Below are 16,949 nucleotides of genomic sequence, written 5' to 3'. Positions count from 1 at the left end.
AACCCAGACTGACTCACATATAGAAGATACGATGACCTGTGAATGATGAAAAGAGATGAAAGACCATTGACAAGTGACATCCTGAGCCAACAATTATTGTCAAAATGTTAGAAATTATGCCACATGCACGATGAAGATATTCAGTTAGTTTAAACGTGTACATATGTAAGGAACCACAAGAAGCACAGAAATCGTGAGGCTTGCTTATGCTTAGTAGTAAAATAGATTGCGGCAAGCGCCACCTATACATATCTACCTCAAAAGGAGCACTTTATATAAGTATACTTCCACTATGCACAAGAGCAGAATCAACCAAAGGTTACTAAAGGTCTCAAGAGGAGGGCTTTGCAGCAAACAAATTGGGAATTAAAGACAGAGAGAAACTCAGAGGAAGGCAAATCGTGCCAAGGAGCCAAGGTCGTATTGGCTGAAATAGACCAACAGTGGATACAATTTATGAAAAAAAGAACAGAGTATCCTGTTCAGAATGGTCAAGATAAGCCGCAGATGGCTGGCAGAATTAAATCAAATACACAAATTGCATGAAGAATAAGACGATTTTCACGGTGTTCGAATCACGTGACCAGACAAGCGAGAAGGGATGAAACTTTAACACCTACGCATGGACTTGTGCCATGCACAGATGTCTCAACTTTTCCAGACCAAGAAGCGGTCTCGGGGCCAACCACAAGGAAATAATTGACACATGGCCACTGAGGTAATGAGTGATTGCAGCAATAATTGGAGGCAAGCTGGGGGTGCAGACAAACTCCCTGCACGTAGCTGGCTATTCTGCACACTGCTAAACAAGTGGAAAAGTATGAGTGGGGTTGTTGCCAACCCAATCATAGTGGACCAAGTAATCTAGGGACCTATAGTTAGTAGAACCAATGAGACGTTGTACTTTTAGTGACGTTTACAGTAGCCATTTTGAAGGAAGGGCTTAGATGCCCACCTGACAGTGTTTATCCAATCCCCACTCCCCGTTACCATATACAGATATAGTGCCTATATTAAAGTTACCTTCCTAGAACCAATAGAGTTGCATGCTAAAGTTTTGTGAGTCACACGTCAGTGATGACAAGTTTTCGTTATAAATACTATGTTTTTTCTGAAATTAATTGGAGTTGAAGCGGGAAGGAAGATCGAGCGATTGCTGATATTCATGAACTCCCCGTTTTTTGTACTTGTCATTAAACAGACTCCCTTTGCCAAACTATTGAGTTGTCATTATTGATTTGATGCGAGAGTACTATTCTGCATCCGCATCCATCTCAAGGGTGCTGCTGCTCATCTTAAAGTGCTATGAGCCAGCTTGGGTCCTACTGCACACTGGGGATGGAATTGATTAGCAATGGAAGGAGTTGGGAAGGGGGGCAAAAGCATTTAGGGCTAAGAGGTGGGGCATAAGAAGAACTTGGGGAGGGGAGGGAATGATAGGTATTTCGGGCAAAAGAAAGAACAGAGAAAGGAAATCTACAGCAGGTGGAGGAATGGACAAAAACGAAGAGGGATGAAAGCACTGGGGGAGTGAGAAGAGACTCAGGAATGGCGGAAGGGTGATGGGTTAGATGGGGGGGAAGAGAAGAGAACAGTGAAAGAAGGGTAGAATGTGAAAAAAGAAACTAATGAATACAAACAATGTGAAGAACGAACAAATGAATAGATTGACAGAATGGAAGAAAAAGTGCATGAATAGAAGAAAAGAAATTAAAAAAAAATAACAAAAAGTAAAAGTAAAAAATTAAGTAAAGAGATGGCCGTGGGAATGATTAGGGATTGAGGGGTCTACCCAGCAGGGTCCTCTGTACACTGACAGGGGGATGCTTAAGAAGGCTCACCCCAGTGTAGAATAATCCTGAGGTGTGGTGAAGAAACAGATCACCTGTAAGATAACTCCTGGATTGATGCGTCAATAAACCTTGCTGTGGCATTTGTTTCTTCCACCTTTGAAAACTGATCCTGCCTCTTTATTTCAGGGAATTCCCAAGGGGTCTTTCCGGGGTGGGGGAGGGGGGAGCCGACCAATGGGGAAGTCCCAGTATGATGAATGAGGTGGTGGATGCTTACAACTATGGGGGTTGGGGGCTGCAGCTGTGGGCTGCCCCCGCTATGTTAGGCAGTTGTTCCCGGGCACTGACCACCGAGGGATGGCTAGTGGAGTCGATAACCTCTGCCGCAGCAGGGTCCTCCGATGATGGCTAGCAGAGACACCAACAGGAGAGCCCTGCAATGCGCTGCCCGGAGAGCCCTGCAATGCGCTGCCCGGGTGTACGGACTGAGGCCCTGGGAGAAACGAACCAGCATCAGGTCATTAGCCTAATCTGAGGAGGGCAAGTGGGCCCATCCAACCACAGGAGTAAACCGAACCATCCTTCAAAGGAAAACCGCCTCTGTTCTCCCTAACTGAACCTGCGAGGAGAAGAATGGCAAGGCGCAGAGGAGATACCCAGATTGTTCCAGCCTAAAGCAATGGAGGCGAACACAGCCCAACTCACGAACAATGACCTTCCTAATGCATGAACAGTCTGAAAGAGGAAATCTAGCAGGCGGTTAAAAAGGAAATCGTACAGAGGGGGACGGCTCTGAGCAGCCTACAAGATGGCTCTGATCTGATCTGATCGTGCTCCTTGCCACTCAATGCCTTCTTCCCCAACATGCCCACAACCTGGCAAAACAAATAATCTTGGCCCAATTGAGCATTCGACCACAAAAAACAGCAGAACACTGTTGCCACTTTCTAATGTGAGGCACGTCTGAAGTGGGCATCCACCAGTGCCCGGGCCTAGACATGCAGGCCGGGAGTTTCTGTGCTGTATGGATGGCAGTGGGGATAAGCCACAGTGAGGCTCCTACCGGCTCTGTGGCATAGCGTCCTGGAGCGGGGGGGTACCACTGCGCCCAACTCTTGCCCAATTCTTCCTATGCCGCAGCCGGCCCCCATCTCGTCTGCATTGCTGGTGCCCCTTGAACACTGGGGCCTACCTAAATCCTTTCCAAGCCTTAGGCCACTGAGCTGAGGAGTGGCTGACTAACTACGGCTTGCTCCCCCTAGCTCGTAGTGCGGGGCTGCTCGGCACACGTACCCTACTGGCGGCACACCCGGTTGCTCACCTAGCCTGCCGATCCTGGTAATGGGAGAGGGTTTGAACTGAACCATCGAGATTCAGCTGTGGTGTAGTGGCGGCCTCAGCCCCTCATGTTGAGCTCAGGCACCCCGACGACCAGCCACCTCATTGATCCTGCAGCAAAGGTGCTTTTGTACCACTTCACCTCCTACACACTTAGCCTTTCCGTCATACATTGACTAAATGCAGCAGCAACATCAAAATGAAAGGGAAGGATGCTTTTACGAGGTGGATCCTAGGGCTAAACCACAAGATGGCATCGATAGAGTGAGCGAAGTGCAGCAACCCGAGCAAGAATGACCAAACGTCTAGCTTAACCTGCATAGTATGCAGAATGAAGTATGCAGAATGAAGATTACCCCTGCTAATAGCACAGGGAGTCTTGATTCCATTAAAGACAAGGAGGCAAGCATCATGCTTCAACTTCTATTTATTTCTGACTTCAGCAGTTTCAAAAACAAAGAAAAACAAAAAAAATGCACACTATGTCCCTTCTGTAGTCCATCTCATCTCCTGTCATGTGACCTAGTCCTTCCTGTTTCTTTTTCCTGACTCTTCTTTGAATGCTCTGAACTTCGTAAGTGAACTCTCAACTCGTGGAAAAACTGGAGCTCTGTCCCCTGCTTCTGGGCTGCTCCGCTCCTTCCTCTAATCGACGGCTCCTGCGGGACTCTCTAATGCTGCGCCGTAGTGATCTCTGCTCAATTGCTCTTCTGGTCATCTCCCATCAAGATACAAAGAATGCATTAGGGAGGAGAATATACTGCCCTATTCCAAACTGGAAGTAATTTAATACATCTTAGTAACATAGCTTCCCTAGTGTGTATCTTGGGTGGGAAAGTAGTGCCCGCCTTCTTGTCTTTAATAGAATCAAGATTCCCTGTGCTATTAGCAGGGGTAATCTTCATTCTATGTCAAGACCGGAGGCAAGCATTATGCTTGTTCAAAGCTTCCCATCACTGTCGCTGCCATTGCTTGTACAGGCTTAAAGTTGAATGTTCTAAAGATACCATTGCTGGCCCAGTCGGCCGCCTGCAGGATATTTTGCAGTATCACTCCATGCGTTAGTACTTTCAAAGCCATTGCCCCTCTCAATGAATGTGCCCCAAACCTAGACAGGTCTACTCCCGCTAGCTGCATTACCTTGCACACCCATCTAGCGATGGTGGCTGTTGCAACTGCTTTGTATGGTCTCCAATGCGCTATTAATAACTGCATGGTTCCTGCTGCTCGTGTCTCTGCTGTTCTATTCTCGTACTCTTATACATGCTGCTAGGCACCACTTAGGGTGCTCATGCAAGTAGGGGTATGAATTTGATGAGGAATTTGTCTTTGTCCTCCTGACAATTGTAAAGGTAAGTCCCTCGGGTCCGAACGTTTTCCTTTTTACATGAATGTCTGCTAATTTTCCTTACAACTGTTTCAGAGACAGATATCCGTTTACTGGCCAACTAGCGAGAAGTCTCAATTCCACTGTTACAACCCATAGGTGCACATATTTTGTCTCGGGGGTTTCTAAACTGAAATTCCTTTATGAGTCTTATCACTGCCGTGTTCTCTCCTACGGGAATACCGTCTATGGGTAAGTGTCCTGCTGAAATGGCGGATCGGTACACCCCTATAGTTCTGAATGCTTTCCCGTCCTGTAGCAGTTCTGCTAGGAAGTTCAGAATCGCTACTATAGGATAAGAAACGGGATGAAAATGTCTCCTCTTGCACCACCGCAACCATTTACCCCAAGCTGCATCGTAGCTGTGCCGTGTGGATGGTGCCCATGATTCTGCAATGAGTCGTGCATCCTGCTTCGAAATGCCTGGGAGAGCCCAGCGCTTCCTCTATCTTGCACACCATTAATGGGAGAGTCCCTTTCACTCTCAGAGGATGAAATGACCCAACTGGGGCAGTGAGCAGGTGTCTCCCGCTGGTAGTATTCTCAGGTGGTTCGTTTGTAATTCCATCAGCTTAGGAAACCATACCTGTGACTTCCATATCGGAGCTACTACAATCAGCCTCGCTTCTTCCCTGCACGCTTTTACTAGTACTGTGCTCATCATTATGAATGGGGGAAAGCCAGAATGTATGTTCCCCCTCGAATCCTGGAGGAAAGCGTCCGCTCCTCTTGCCGTCAGATCTAATCTCCAACTGAAGTAGCTGCTTTTCTGTGCGTTCAACCTGGATGTGAATAGGTCTGTGTGGAAAGGACCCCACAGTTGCTCTATCTACTGAAATACTTCTACATTTAGCTTCCAGTTGCTCGTATCCGACAAGTGTCTGGAATTCCAGTCCGCTATTACGTTGAGCATTCCTGGGACATACTCTAGTGTCACTAAGGTCCCTGATTGGAGGCAGTAGTGCCCGAAATCCTGGCCGGGCCTGTCTCCGAATATGGCTTTCCCATTCCAGGCATCCATATTATGCAGCCACCATTTCACTTCTGTTCTGGACTCAAGAGCTAGGGGAACTGTCTGATGATATCTCAACCCTTGCTGCAGGTGCCTTATGTTTCGCCTTTGGAGAGCCCAATAGTGTAGAGGCCTTGGAATAGATGCAGCTAATAGACCTACTATTCTGGCTAATGTCCTGAGGGATACTACGCCCTTGTGCAGGCATCCTATGATCTCTCTCGAGGTCTCTCACTTTCCTGGCTGGCAATTGTAGCGTTGCTGTCTTGGTGTCTATCGTGAACCCGAGGAAGTCTATTCTCCTCTGGGTCGTGTCGGATTCCTCCTGGTACACTAGTGACGAGAGGAAGTCTTTCACCCATCCGGTCTGATATTGGAGAGTTTCCTTGCTGTCCGCTAGCAGCAGGATATCGTCCAGGTATATAACCATATGGCTCCCTTTCTCTATGATCGCTGCCGCTATCAGTAGTTTCCTGAAAACCCATGGTGCTGATGCTAAGCCAAAAGGCATTGTCGCAAATAGCCTGTATCGCTCGACCCAGGCGTATGCTAGAAAGGATCAGTATTGCCCCTGTACTAGTATTGTGAGATACGCGTCTTTTGGGTCGATCCTTGTTAGCCAGTTGCCCTGTCTTAGTGTATCCCGCAGCTGGTGGATTCCATCTTGAAATGGGGGTATGTGAACCAGCTGTTCAGATCTTTTAGGTTCATCACTGGTCTTACTTTTTATTTCCTGAAGACCAGGAACATGTTGCTTTAGAATCTTGGGGGCGTTATGCAAGGTTTGATAGCTCTCTTCTGGGCCAGGCACTGAAGTTCGCTGTGCAGGCTTACTCGCTCTGCCTGGGTCATATGCATCGGGGGAGGTATCTGGCTCTGGTGTGGCTCTTGGGACAAATTCTAGCTGTAGCCCTTTGGCTGTCTGCAGCACCCAGGCGTCACTGGAATGCACATGCCAGTTTTGCCAACATTGCTGGGTTCTCCCACCCACTGGTGGATATGTCGTGTCTCTCACCTGCAGAAAAGTTCTGTCCTCTTCCCAGGCCCCTTCCTCGGCATCCTCTCAGGAATCTCGGGGAAGAAGGCATCCTGTTTATTTTCCCAGTAGTGGGCTCAGTTGGTTTAAGGTCTTCTTGTGCCTTGATAGCGACCGGTCCCGGTGAAAAACTCTGCCTGGAAATAACTTCCTAATGGATGCCTGGGCCTTCTCCAGGGAAGTGTATATTCCAACAAATCTCCCCATCTCTTTCCTTAAAATCTCTCCGAAGAGGAGACCCTTGTCTGCCTCGTATGAGGCTAGATCTCCTAGCTTGGAGTCTATCTTTAACAAGAGCAGGAGGCTCCAATTTCCCTGTTCTTGCAGCTCAATGCTGGAATACCCTCCCTCTCGCTATCAGAACAGAAGCTTCCTTCTGGCCATTTAGAGCCATGGTGAAATCCTGGCTCTCTACCTAACACACTGTCACTCCTTTACGCACATTCCTGTCTCCACCAATTTCTACCGTACGACACTACCATATCCTGAAACGGACCATCATGTAACCCGGTCCTCATGCTCTATTGTATTTTCTATTCTCAGTGTACCCTTTTGTGTAACATTGAATGTATGTACCCTTTTTGTTTCGCGCAACGATATGTAACTATGTTGTCCACATGATTATGCGCCCAGCTACCTGAGGGTTCGGCTGCGCTCTATAAATAATTAAACTAAACTAAACAAATGTCATCGCCTCTGCTCCGAGGAGATTGCGCAGTTCGTATTACCTAGTAAGCATACTGCTCTCTGTGCCCAGTTTGCTAGTATTTCTGGGTCAACTTCTCCTGTGTCTCGGGACCGCCCTGCTAGGTACATGATTTTGGCCAGGGGCCCTGCAAGGTCAAGGACTTTCTCCTGACTGCTTCTCCGGGATCTGTCTATACCTTACTGGGGGTCTCTGGATGTCTTAGACACGAAAGCTAGCTTTTTGGGATCTAGCTCAGGTGCCTCTGCTACTTTTCCTCGAAGCTCTGGTCTCGGGCATTCTGCTCTCATGCATTGCCTCGCTTCTTTTTCAAGTGCCTTGCGCAGTCTCAGTCATGTACATGGCTACTCGTGGGGATGGTTGCCAATCCCAAGATCTGGGGTTTCTAATGTTCTCGGGTTCAAACATATCTGAAATCTCTTCGCTATCATCTATGTGTTTCCCTTTTCTCATTTCTTTCTTTCTTGGGGGTTCTAAATCACCTTCTTCTGTACTGTCCTCTTCTTGAGAAGAGCGGGGGTTCATTGGCGATTTTTCTTCAGAATCCAGCCCTTCGTTTCCCATATTGTCTTCCCCTGGGTTGGGGTCGTGCAGGCTTGGCACCACCGACTTATGCATGAATGCGCCCCTACGCTTATTGAAGGCACAGGTAGCCTCTGGGGCCTCTGTCTGCCCCGTAAGGGTGACCCAGGGGAGGTGGGGGAAGTCAAAAGAGGCCTTCCTATTCCAGGTCTCCGTACACCCCTGTGGGCCCTCTAGGGTGGCCTTTGTGGACGTGCTCTCTTTTAGTGCTTGCGTGTTTCTGGTTTAGAAAGGTCTCTATAGTAGCTAGTCTTTCTTGTAAGGGTCTCACCCCCTTAGGCCACTGCCTCCACCAGGGTGTTCCCTAGCACCTCTCTGAAACTGTGGGCCAGGTCCTCTGCCTGCTCCTCTTCACCCCACTCAAAATCTGACATGCTTCTGTGTGGGTGCTTGTGCCTTTACCAGAGTTCAGTTTGTGGGCAGGTCCACTGCTGCCCTGTGACGTCTGCTCACGTTGCCTGCACCTGTCTAGCTCCGTTTGCAAGAGCTCTTTTCTCGCCTTGCGAGTGGCTGAAATGCAGCTTCTGCTGCTGAATTGGTGATCGGTTTGCACCGTGATGGTCTTTAAAAAGATATACGACCTCTCCCTGTTCTGAGGGAGTTTTAATATGGGCTCTGCAGTACTACGTTTTGGTGTTGCTTTGAAGCGTGATGTGTTACCTGGTGCCAGGCGTTGTGGATGCGGCTCCACCCCTGTAAGGGTTGGGGATGCCGCACTCCTTAGTCACTGTCAATAGGCAGTTTGTTTCTATTCCGAGCGCCTCCTCTCCTCCAATGCGGCTCGGTGACTGCGTTGTGAATGCACGTCCCCTCCGCCCCCCCCCCCCCTTCCCCAATGGTGGGGGCTGCCGCGCTCTCTAGGCTGCGCCTCTACAATGTTCCTGCCTTCTGCCGAGGGGCGGCGGGTCCCTGAGCGTGCTGATAGTACAGCCTCCTCCATTCTATCCTTGTGTGCACTTCACCTACTGATATATTGGTCGCGCTCTAGCGATCTGTGTTTCTAGCCTCCTAGCGTGTCTCATGGTGTTGTGCAACTCTTGTTGTAAACACTTGGCATAACTTCTTAGTCATTTAAACCCAATGCCAACCCTTGAGCTCTCAGCTAAGAGAAAAGGGCACTTCTCTGCAGAAGAGCGGAAAAGAAGAGGGAGGCAGGACAAAGGAACAGGAAGGACTAGCTCACATGACAGGAGTTGAGATGGACTACAGAAGGGACATGGTTGAAAGGGAAATTTCGTTTTTTTAAAAAGAGAAAGTTTGAAGTGTTTGATTTTTTGTTGAAACTGCTGAAGTCAGGAATAAATAGAAGTTGGAGCATAATGCTCGCCTCTGGTCTGCACATAGAACGGGTTTGCCGTGGTAACTAACAAGCTGGACATTACAGAGAGCATTAACAAGCTACACACTGAGCTGGATAAAGATGCCGCCATTATCACTGAAGCCGAGGGGAGGATCAGCACGATAGAGGATCATCTTGTTCATGTGAAAACACGCTCTGCTAAACTACCCAACAACGAAATGTAAGATGATGAAATGTGACCACCTCGAATCCTGGTCCCGCCGTAAGATTCACGTTGGTGGTGTCCCAGAAAGGGCCACAATCGGTCAGATGGAAAATGAAGTTGAAAAACTATTGCAGGACCTGTTGGGGTCTCCAACTCTTTCACCACATTTCACATTGAAAAAAGCACATAAGGAATGCATCCAAACAGCAGGCCAGTGCACCGCCAAGACTGATAGTGGCCCGATCTTTAACTACAGATACCATGATAAGATACTCCAGATAGCTAGGGAGAACAGTGAGCTACAATACAAATTCTGCAGACTTTACATTTATCCAGAGTTCTCAGCGGCTATGCTGGCAGAGCAGAAAACTTTCAATGGCAAAAAAAAAAAACTCCTACACAACAGAGCTATCCCTTACGTGCTGCTCTTTTGCTGTGAAACTGCGACTCCAGCTTAAAGGCAAGACTTATTCCTCACACTTACGGGTTAGGCAACTGACTTTATTGAATCTCATATTCCTCTTCCCAAACGCAAGACCTGTGTGCCTACAGGTACCACTGATCGAGGCAGATCAACGCCCCATGCTCTGCAATTAACTGTCGCTTCTCCTATATGTCGCAACTCACAACTATATCCCTGCCCTGTATTGGGCACCATTGTGTTTGGGTTGGTGGTGTGGGTGGGTAGGGTGGTGGGGGATTTCAGGGAACAAGCTAAAAATGCTTGGCTACCAAATATCGTACTAATTACTACACTAAATGGATCATTCAATCCAATACTTACAACCACACCTTGATACGAATACCCAAGACATGTAATGGCGCAACTTGATGTGACATTGTGCTGGAATGTCATAGGTCAGAATAACCGATAAACCGGAACCATGTATGTATGCATACCTAATGTACAAATGTATCCTTTATTATGTTTGCCTATTATTATCTATGCACTAACTGCTTTTTTTGTCAACTATACATATGCCTCACTACTGTAATATTGTTCCCTACCTTTGCCTGTAACTTGATGTTTAAAGCGCACATATACCCCGGGGTCAGGAGCGCTATACAAATAAACAAAAAAAACACACAGAGAATATACTATTCCTACAGGAGATGCACGCTATGTCGATTGCGAATCGCTCATTTGCCATGGCATAGGGAAACCGGAGGTGCTACACGCCACAGTCTAGGGGTGTTGTGCCTATCGTACATAGATCCTTGCAATTTGCAATGATCGATATTAAAGAAAAAAAGATATAAAATAAATAGACCTGCTTGGCTGCTACGTGGTAGTGCACTGAAAGCTCATCAATAGAGAACACCTGCAATAAATACTTACAGCCTTAATATCGATGACCCAAGCTCCACAGCTTTCAACGCTTGCAGACCATTTTATATAATGGCGCAGATTAATCCCTCAGACCATGCAGTAGCAGTGTCATTGATTGGCTGCACAGAAAGTTTCGACATGGTGATTGCCTTTGGGCCCCTTTTTATCTCATGCATTCAATTATTTTACACTATACTGTAAAGTAGTTGGTGGGAGACTGTGATATTGGTTCACTTAACTTTTATTATACCATTCACTCTTGGCACTTCATAAAACAACATAAAGCGGTCATCAGTCTTGGAGTTTCTCTGCCAACCTTAATTGTTCACACAGTGCCCTGTTATTTCTGCAGATTCTTCACCTGCACCGCGTATCCCTCTAAAATGTCCAAAATAAAGATTGAGGCTGCTGTGGGCTTTTGCTCCTTAAAGCCAGCTGCCTGCCGTGATAAACTCTCACACTAACTGGAAAGAAACACTCCGGTGCCCGTCCTCGCGCGTAGGATTGCCTTCCCTCAGTCCGCCGTCCTTCCTTGCCAGCTTGGGGTCTGGGTGCTCTCGTGGGATAGGGAGTTGTCCAGTGTCCGTTCCACTTCTGGCTAATAAACCCATCGATATGCCTCACTGGTCTCACTCCATTCAGGCGCTGCCTCATTAACCACGCTCAGGTTCCTGCAAGAAGAGACAGCTTCTAAGGATTTTTGCTTGGCTTTTAACCCCTGCTCCGCTCCTCCCATCCCCTCCAATTAACCCCAGCCCGTCCCAGCAACGGTTCTCCCACACCTGCAATTGGTTTTCCCTCCCCTTCTCTTGTATTCTGTCCCGAGCTACAACGTGCCTCCGTTTTCCCCTCTGATCTTTTCCCCCCTCCCTGATGCTGTGTCTCGTGTGGGGTTCTGGGACATGTAGTCCGCCTGTGGTTTGGGTCTGCCCTTAATACTGGCTCTGGATGGCTGGCTATCGGTGGTTTATGCTCTTTTCCCCATTCAAATGCCAACAGCTGTGTCTCTGGCTGGACCGCCAGGTTAACCCCCTCCTGCCTGGCCACTTCCTCGTTCCATACGGAATTTCGAGCGGCCGCCACAGCTTCACTCTCACATATACCTAGTGCTAGGGTGCACACAAACTAGCAACTATCTACATCCTACCTTACCAGAGGCACAAGGTAAGGCTGCCCCTAGTCACCACTGCTTTTTGCACTAGTAATGCAACCGCTGGCAGACCTAATTAGGTTGAAGCATTCCAATAGAGATATGCTAAATACTTGGGTGCCTGAGATAACTCATAAGCTGACGATATCCTGTTGTATATCAGAGAACCATGTCAATTTGAACCCTGTACTTCAGTAGGTGGTCAATTATGACTAGTACTCTGGCTTTAGAATGAATCAATCTAAATCCAAAAAGTTCCTGCTCACCAATGCTACAGTACCTATGCCTGAGAAAAATGCATAGGAACGGTCAGCAAACCAGATAAAATATCTTGACGTCTGGATAATCAAAATCAGCAATTCACTATTTTCAAATAATTATGAACGAAAAAGTGAGAAAATTAGACAGATGGAAGCGTATCCCTATGTCAGCCGCAGGATGAACCGCATCAATAAAAAGACATTTTAAAAAAATGATGGTAAGAGTATTTCTGCACCATACATAATGCCTTTCCTCAATGATATGATAGTTTATTTATGAAGTGCCTATACACAATGTGTCAAAGCGCTTCAAGGCAGGGAAGGGAACAAGGGAAAATACAATGACATTCTTACAGGCCATGAAAAACAAGAATGTAAGATTAACTATCGTACTCAGGGGCGCTGTTGCGCTCGGTAAAGATGGCTGCCTGATGTTTTGCTCTGCTCCGTGAGGCGCCTCTCATAATCCTGTGCTGGTGCCCGCTTTTACCTGAACCCGATCGCTGGTTCTGGTTGCTGGAAGCCTTGGGTGTGTGCTGTCCGATTGCCGCCCCCTAGATCGGCCCTGCTGCGACGCTGCGGCTCCCTGGAGTCGGGCCGGGAGCTGGCGCTGCTCCGACCCGCTTCTCAGCTCCAGGGAGGCGTGCCTGAGGACCGCGGCTCCGGGGCCTGCCGTGGGTCAGGGGCGCGGTGCGGCGCTGCCTTCCCCCGCCTGCCGCGGCCTTGCGGCGACTCGCGCTGTGGCCTCGGCCCCCTGGCTGGATCCCAGGAGCCTTGCCTGTGAGCAGAGCGGTCCGCTCTCCTGGGCGGCGTGCTGCTTCCCGACACCTCGGAGGCCCCATCCAGGGACCTGGACATCTCCACTCAAGGCGGCCGCGGTGAGTTCCACAGTGCTCCCCGGCCATTTCCTCACTCGCCCTGTAGCGGAGCCGGTCCGGGCTTCTGCCGCCTCTCCCCCTGAGGGTGCGAACAACGTCTGGGCCCTTACATACCGGCACTCACAGCCGCACACCCTTGTCTCTGCTGCACATCAACCTACCTGACTTTACGGGGCCCCGGCCCTCAACGTGGCCTGTGGACATTGCTGGGAGAATGGATCTCCTTAGGCGCTGGGTCCCCCCCCCCTTCCTCACACTCCCTGGGTGCCAGCGCGCCATACCTAATGCTCGCTTCCGGAGTGGCCTCCCCCCAGCCATGGCTCCCGTCATCTGATGTGCAGCACTAGCGGAAGATCTTCACTGTGTCGCTACACCCAATGATTTCAGTCCCTCCATTCACTGGCTGATCCGCCGGGCCCATAGACCCTAATAAGTGAGATCCGGGATGCCCTGCGTTGTCACCCGTCATCCTGACACTTGTCAACTGGATCCTTAGCCCCACCTGTGAGTGCTGTGACCTGTGGCCCCCCGTATTACCTGCACTGCCAACTCTGGGCTCTGAGTGCCCCGGCTGCCCTTCAGGGGCCCACGTCCACTGCACTGGGTGCCTTATCCGCCCCGTCTCTTGGCACGGGGAGCATACCCTCAATACATTGAATTGCATTGGTGCCCAGGACCTCTCTTTCTCCCATCTTTACTACAGCACATTGGTGCCTACCTCCCGGGCCGCACCCAGGATCATCCCACTGACTACGTGTCTCCACACGCCCCTGTTGACTGAGGTAGCCACCTCCGGTCCTTGATCTGTGGGTCTTCGGCGACCAGAACTCCCTCAACCTACGGCACTGCATCCTATTCCAATTCTGAGGCCTTCTGTACGTCCATAACGCCTCGGACAGCCCGATTGACCTCCCGCTGTGGTCTGTCCTCTCCCCCGTCCAGCCCCGGGCCCCTCCTGGGCCTTAAGGCCACTTCTTGTTGCCACCATGACAAAGGGAACTGGTAAGAAACAATCCTCGATGAACATGTTCACAAAGGCCCAGGTGGGTCTGGTGGTGGAGGCATCGGGCCAGAAACCATCTAATTCGTCAACGTCAGAACCGCCCGATTCCCAAAAAATGATGGAATACATCCGGGAGGGGTTCACCACACTTTACAGCAAGCTGGACGACATGAACGGCACTATATCCTCTATCAAGGCGCATATGGAAAGGACAGACGGTCGAGTTGCCGAAATCGAGACACGAGTGAGCTCCACTGAAGACGACTTGAGTTCTCTACGTGCTGCGGTCTCTACACACTCTACCCGAGTCACCGAGGTCGAGAAGAAAAACGAGGACTTCGAATCCCGCTCGAGGCGCAACAACCTCTGCATTATTGGTGTACCAGAGGATGGCATACGGGAATCCATGGAAGACTATGTGGAGGCCATGCTATTACAACTATTAGATTGCCCCTGAGATCCCGGGGGAGCCCTTTGGACGAAATGGCGATTGCCTCTCAAACCGGACTCCCCTTAACGGCATTTCTCCACCATTGTTACAATGTTTGGCATGTTGATGTTTGGCACAGTCACCTCTCAGTTGGCGGCCCCACTAGTCAATGAAATGCCCTTTGGCTGGTTGTGTACTGCTGGGACCTCTCCCTGGTTCCGGCGGAGTGCAATCAACAATCTGTTGCTTGGCCGCTCGGCTCCGTGTTGGGCCTCCAGACCCATTACCAGGCGCTGTCCGGGACGGTTCCCCCCTTCTCAGCACCCCTCAATTATCATAACATCCCTTCGATCTGTGTTGTTGAGCCCATATATCGTCTTGATCCAGTTGATTGAGAAACTATTTATCCCAATCTTGTATAAACTGTTTCATTATTATGCCCACCCCGGAAGGGGCCTGATATCATCACTGGGCACCATGTTTATCCTAATATTGCCCCCCGGTTCGAAGCATCGCCGCCAGGCCAGTTCACAGGCCCCCCAGGCGTTGATGCCATTGGTTTGGATTTGGTTGTTTGGTTACGGGGTTATCATTCCTCTGTTTGGGGGAGGGATGTGGGTGGGGGGAAAGGGGTTCTATGTTAAAAAAGACTTGTTATCCGCAGAGAATGGAGAGTATAGGGCACCATGGACCCGTTGGAATTGCAGATCTAACTACACTGTGCACCGACCATGGGGGCACGGTTCCATTCAGCCATAACCTCCAATGACTACCCCAGGGTTGTTGAGTGAAGACACCTTGACGTTCATGAGCTGGAAAGTGCGGGGTCTGGGGAACTACAAGAAAATGAGGCTACTACAGCTCTAGGCCGAACGCCATGGGGCCAAAGTCCTGTTCCTGCAGGAGACACATGCATGCACTGAGTATTGTGAAAGGTCCGCTAAAACATGTGGCCCTCAAAAGGTATTATACTACCTACTCTACCCAGAGCCGTGGGGTTATGACCCTAATTCACAGGAGACTCGGGTTCAACCCCATAGCCACGCTGAATGATCCCGAGGGCAGATATGTTTTACTCCATGGTATCCTGCAAAATAAGGAGGTGATCCTGTTAAACATTTACGGTCCCAACATTGACGATCCCGAGTTCTATTTACACCTCACGGCTCTCCTCGATAGATTCCTGTTGTTACCAATCCTCTGGGGAGGTGATTTTAACACAATATTCAATGTAGACCTTGACAGATCCGGGTCCAGATCCCGTCAACTTTCCAGAGCTGCTTACACTACACTCTTCTCTCCCCCGCCTGGCCTTGGTGGACGCATGGAGGCTCCTCTACCCCGACTCACGCTCCTACTCTTTTTATTCCTCGGTACACAACTCCTATTCCCGGATTGACAGATGGCTAGTGTCCGATATACTCAAAGGAATATATCTGGCTTAACGATCCTACCCAGAACACTCTCAGACCATTCTCCGGTGACCGTCACTCTGTGTTGGGGCCCAGACCGCGGCCGAACCAGACACCGGAGAATGAAACCACACTCCCTCCTCGACCCGGTCTTCAGCTCTGAGATGGAGTCGGCAATCGAGGAGTTCTTCGAGATTAACACCAACACGGTGTCCTCGCAGGCTACCCTCTGGGAGTCCTTCAAAGCCTATATCAGAGGCATTGCCCTTTCCAAGGAAAACGGCATCCTCAAAACCATTTGAAGGGAAATTGCCGGAAGCGAGGCTGCACTGTCCGCACTGGAAGTCCAATGCATGCCACACCAAACCCCTGAAATCCTTGCGTCAATCGGTACGGAGCTGGATACCTTCCGCTCACTTGCGGACCGTGAACTGAGGTTTTTGGACAGCCCAGGACTCGTGAGGAAATACGGCAAGGGTGAGTGCCCAAGCCGTCTCCTGGCTAGACTTCTCCGCCGAGAGTTTGGCGCTCCACCCATCCCCAGAATAGAAAGACCTGAAGGAACCCTGGCCACTTCACCCCAAGGTATCAATTCCAAATTCCTTTCATTCTATGAATCCCTATTTGCCCAAGCTGACGACGCCACGACATCAGAAAATGACGCCTACCGGGATAATCTCCCCCCCCTTGATCCTTTCCCCCGGAACCATCGGCTCCCTCGAGAATCTTTTCACCCCTGAGGAGTTCTCGGAGGCAATAGATTCGCTCTCTTCAGGTAAATCTCCAGGATGAGACGGTATCCCCGTTGAGTTTTACAAACACTTCAAATCGCTCCTACTCCCTCGCTTAATTGCCCTTTATGAGGAGTCGGTAGAAGTAGGTCAGTTTCCCCCCTAGCTCCGTGAAGCCATCATAACCGTCCTACTAAAACCTGGTAAACCCCCCCACTCAATGTGGTTCCTACGTCCACTTTCACTTATCAATTGTGACGTCAAGATCTATGCCAAATTACTTGCCTTACGACTTGCGCCCTAAATGCCACACATCATTCACCCTGACCAAGCGGGATTCATTCCGGGACGCTCCACCTCCTTGAACCTGAGGCGCCTTTTCAACATTACAAGCAG

At 49.5% G+C, this 16,949-nt stretch overlaps 1 protein-coding gene across 7 annotated transcripts in view; it reads right to left on the bottom strand.

Annotated features, from left to right (window-relative positions):
• The window catches only part of ACSL3 (acyl-CoA synthetase long chain family member 3), a 3,215,977-nt gene that overhangs the window by 3,035,361 nt on the left and 163,667 nt on the right, over positions 1-16,949 (bottom strand). For 4 of the 7 annotated variants that reach the window (XR_011276042.1, XM_069618146.1, XM_069618148.1 and 1 more), the window contains exon 1: positions 12,493-13,148. The exons of 2 other annotated variants lie outside the window; for them this stretch is intronic. The gene's annotated coding sequence lies outside the window, so the exon portion shown is untranslated. Of the gene's footprint in view, positions 1-12,492; positions 13,149-16,949 lie in introns of those variants that run through there. One more of the 7 variants, XM_069618149.1, reaches the window with a different exon arrangement.

Source organism: Ambystoma mexicanum, chromosome 10 (genome assembly GCF_040938575.1).
Source record: "Ambystoma mexicanum isolate Mex_15411 chromosome 10, UKY_AmexF1_1, whole genome shotgun sequence".
Classification (NCBI taxonomy): Eukaryota; Metazoa; Chordata; class Amphibia; order Caudata; family Ambystomatidae; genus Ambystoma; species Ambystoma mexicanum.
Note: the sequence above shows the minus strand (reverse complement) of the source record. Positions and strands in the feature narration are given on the sequence as shown.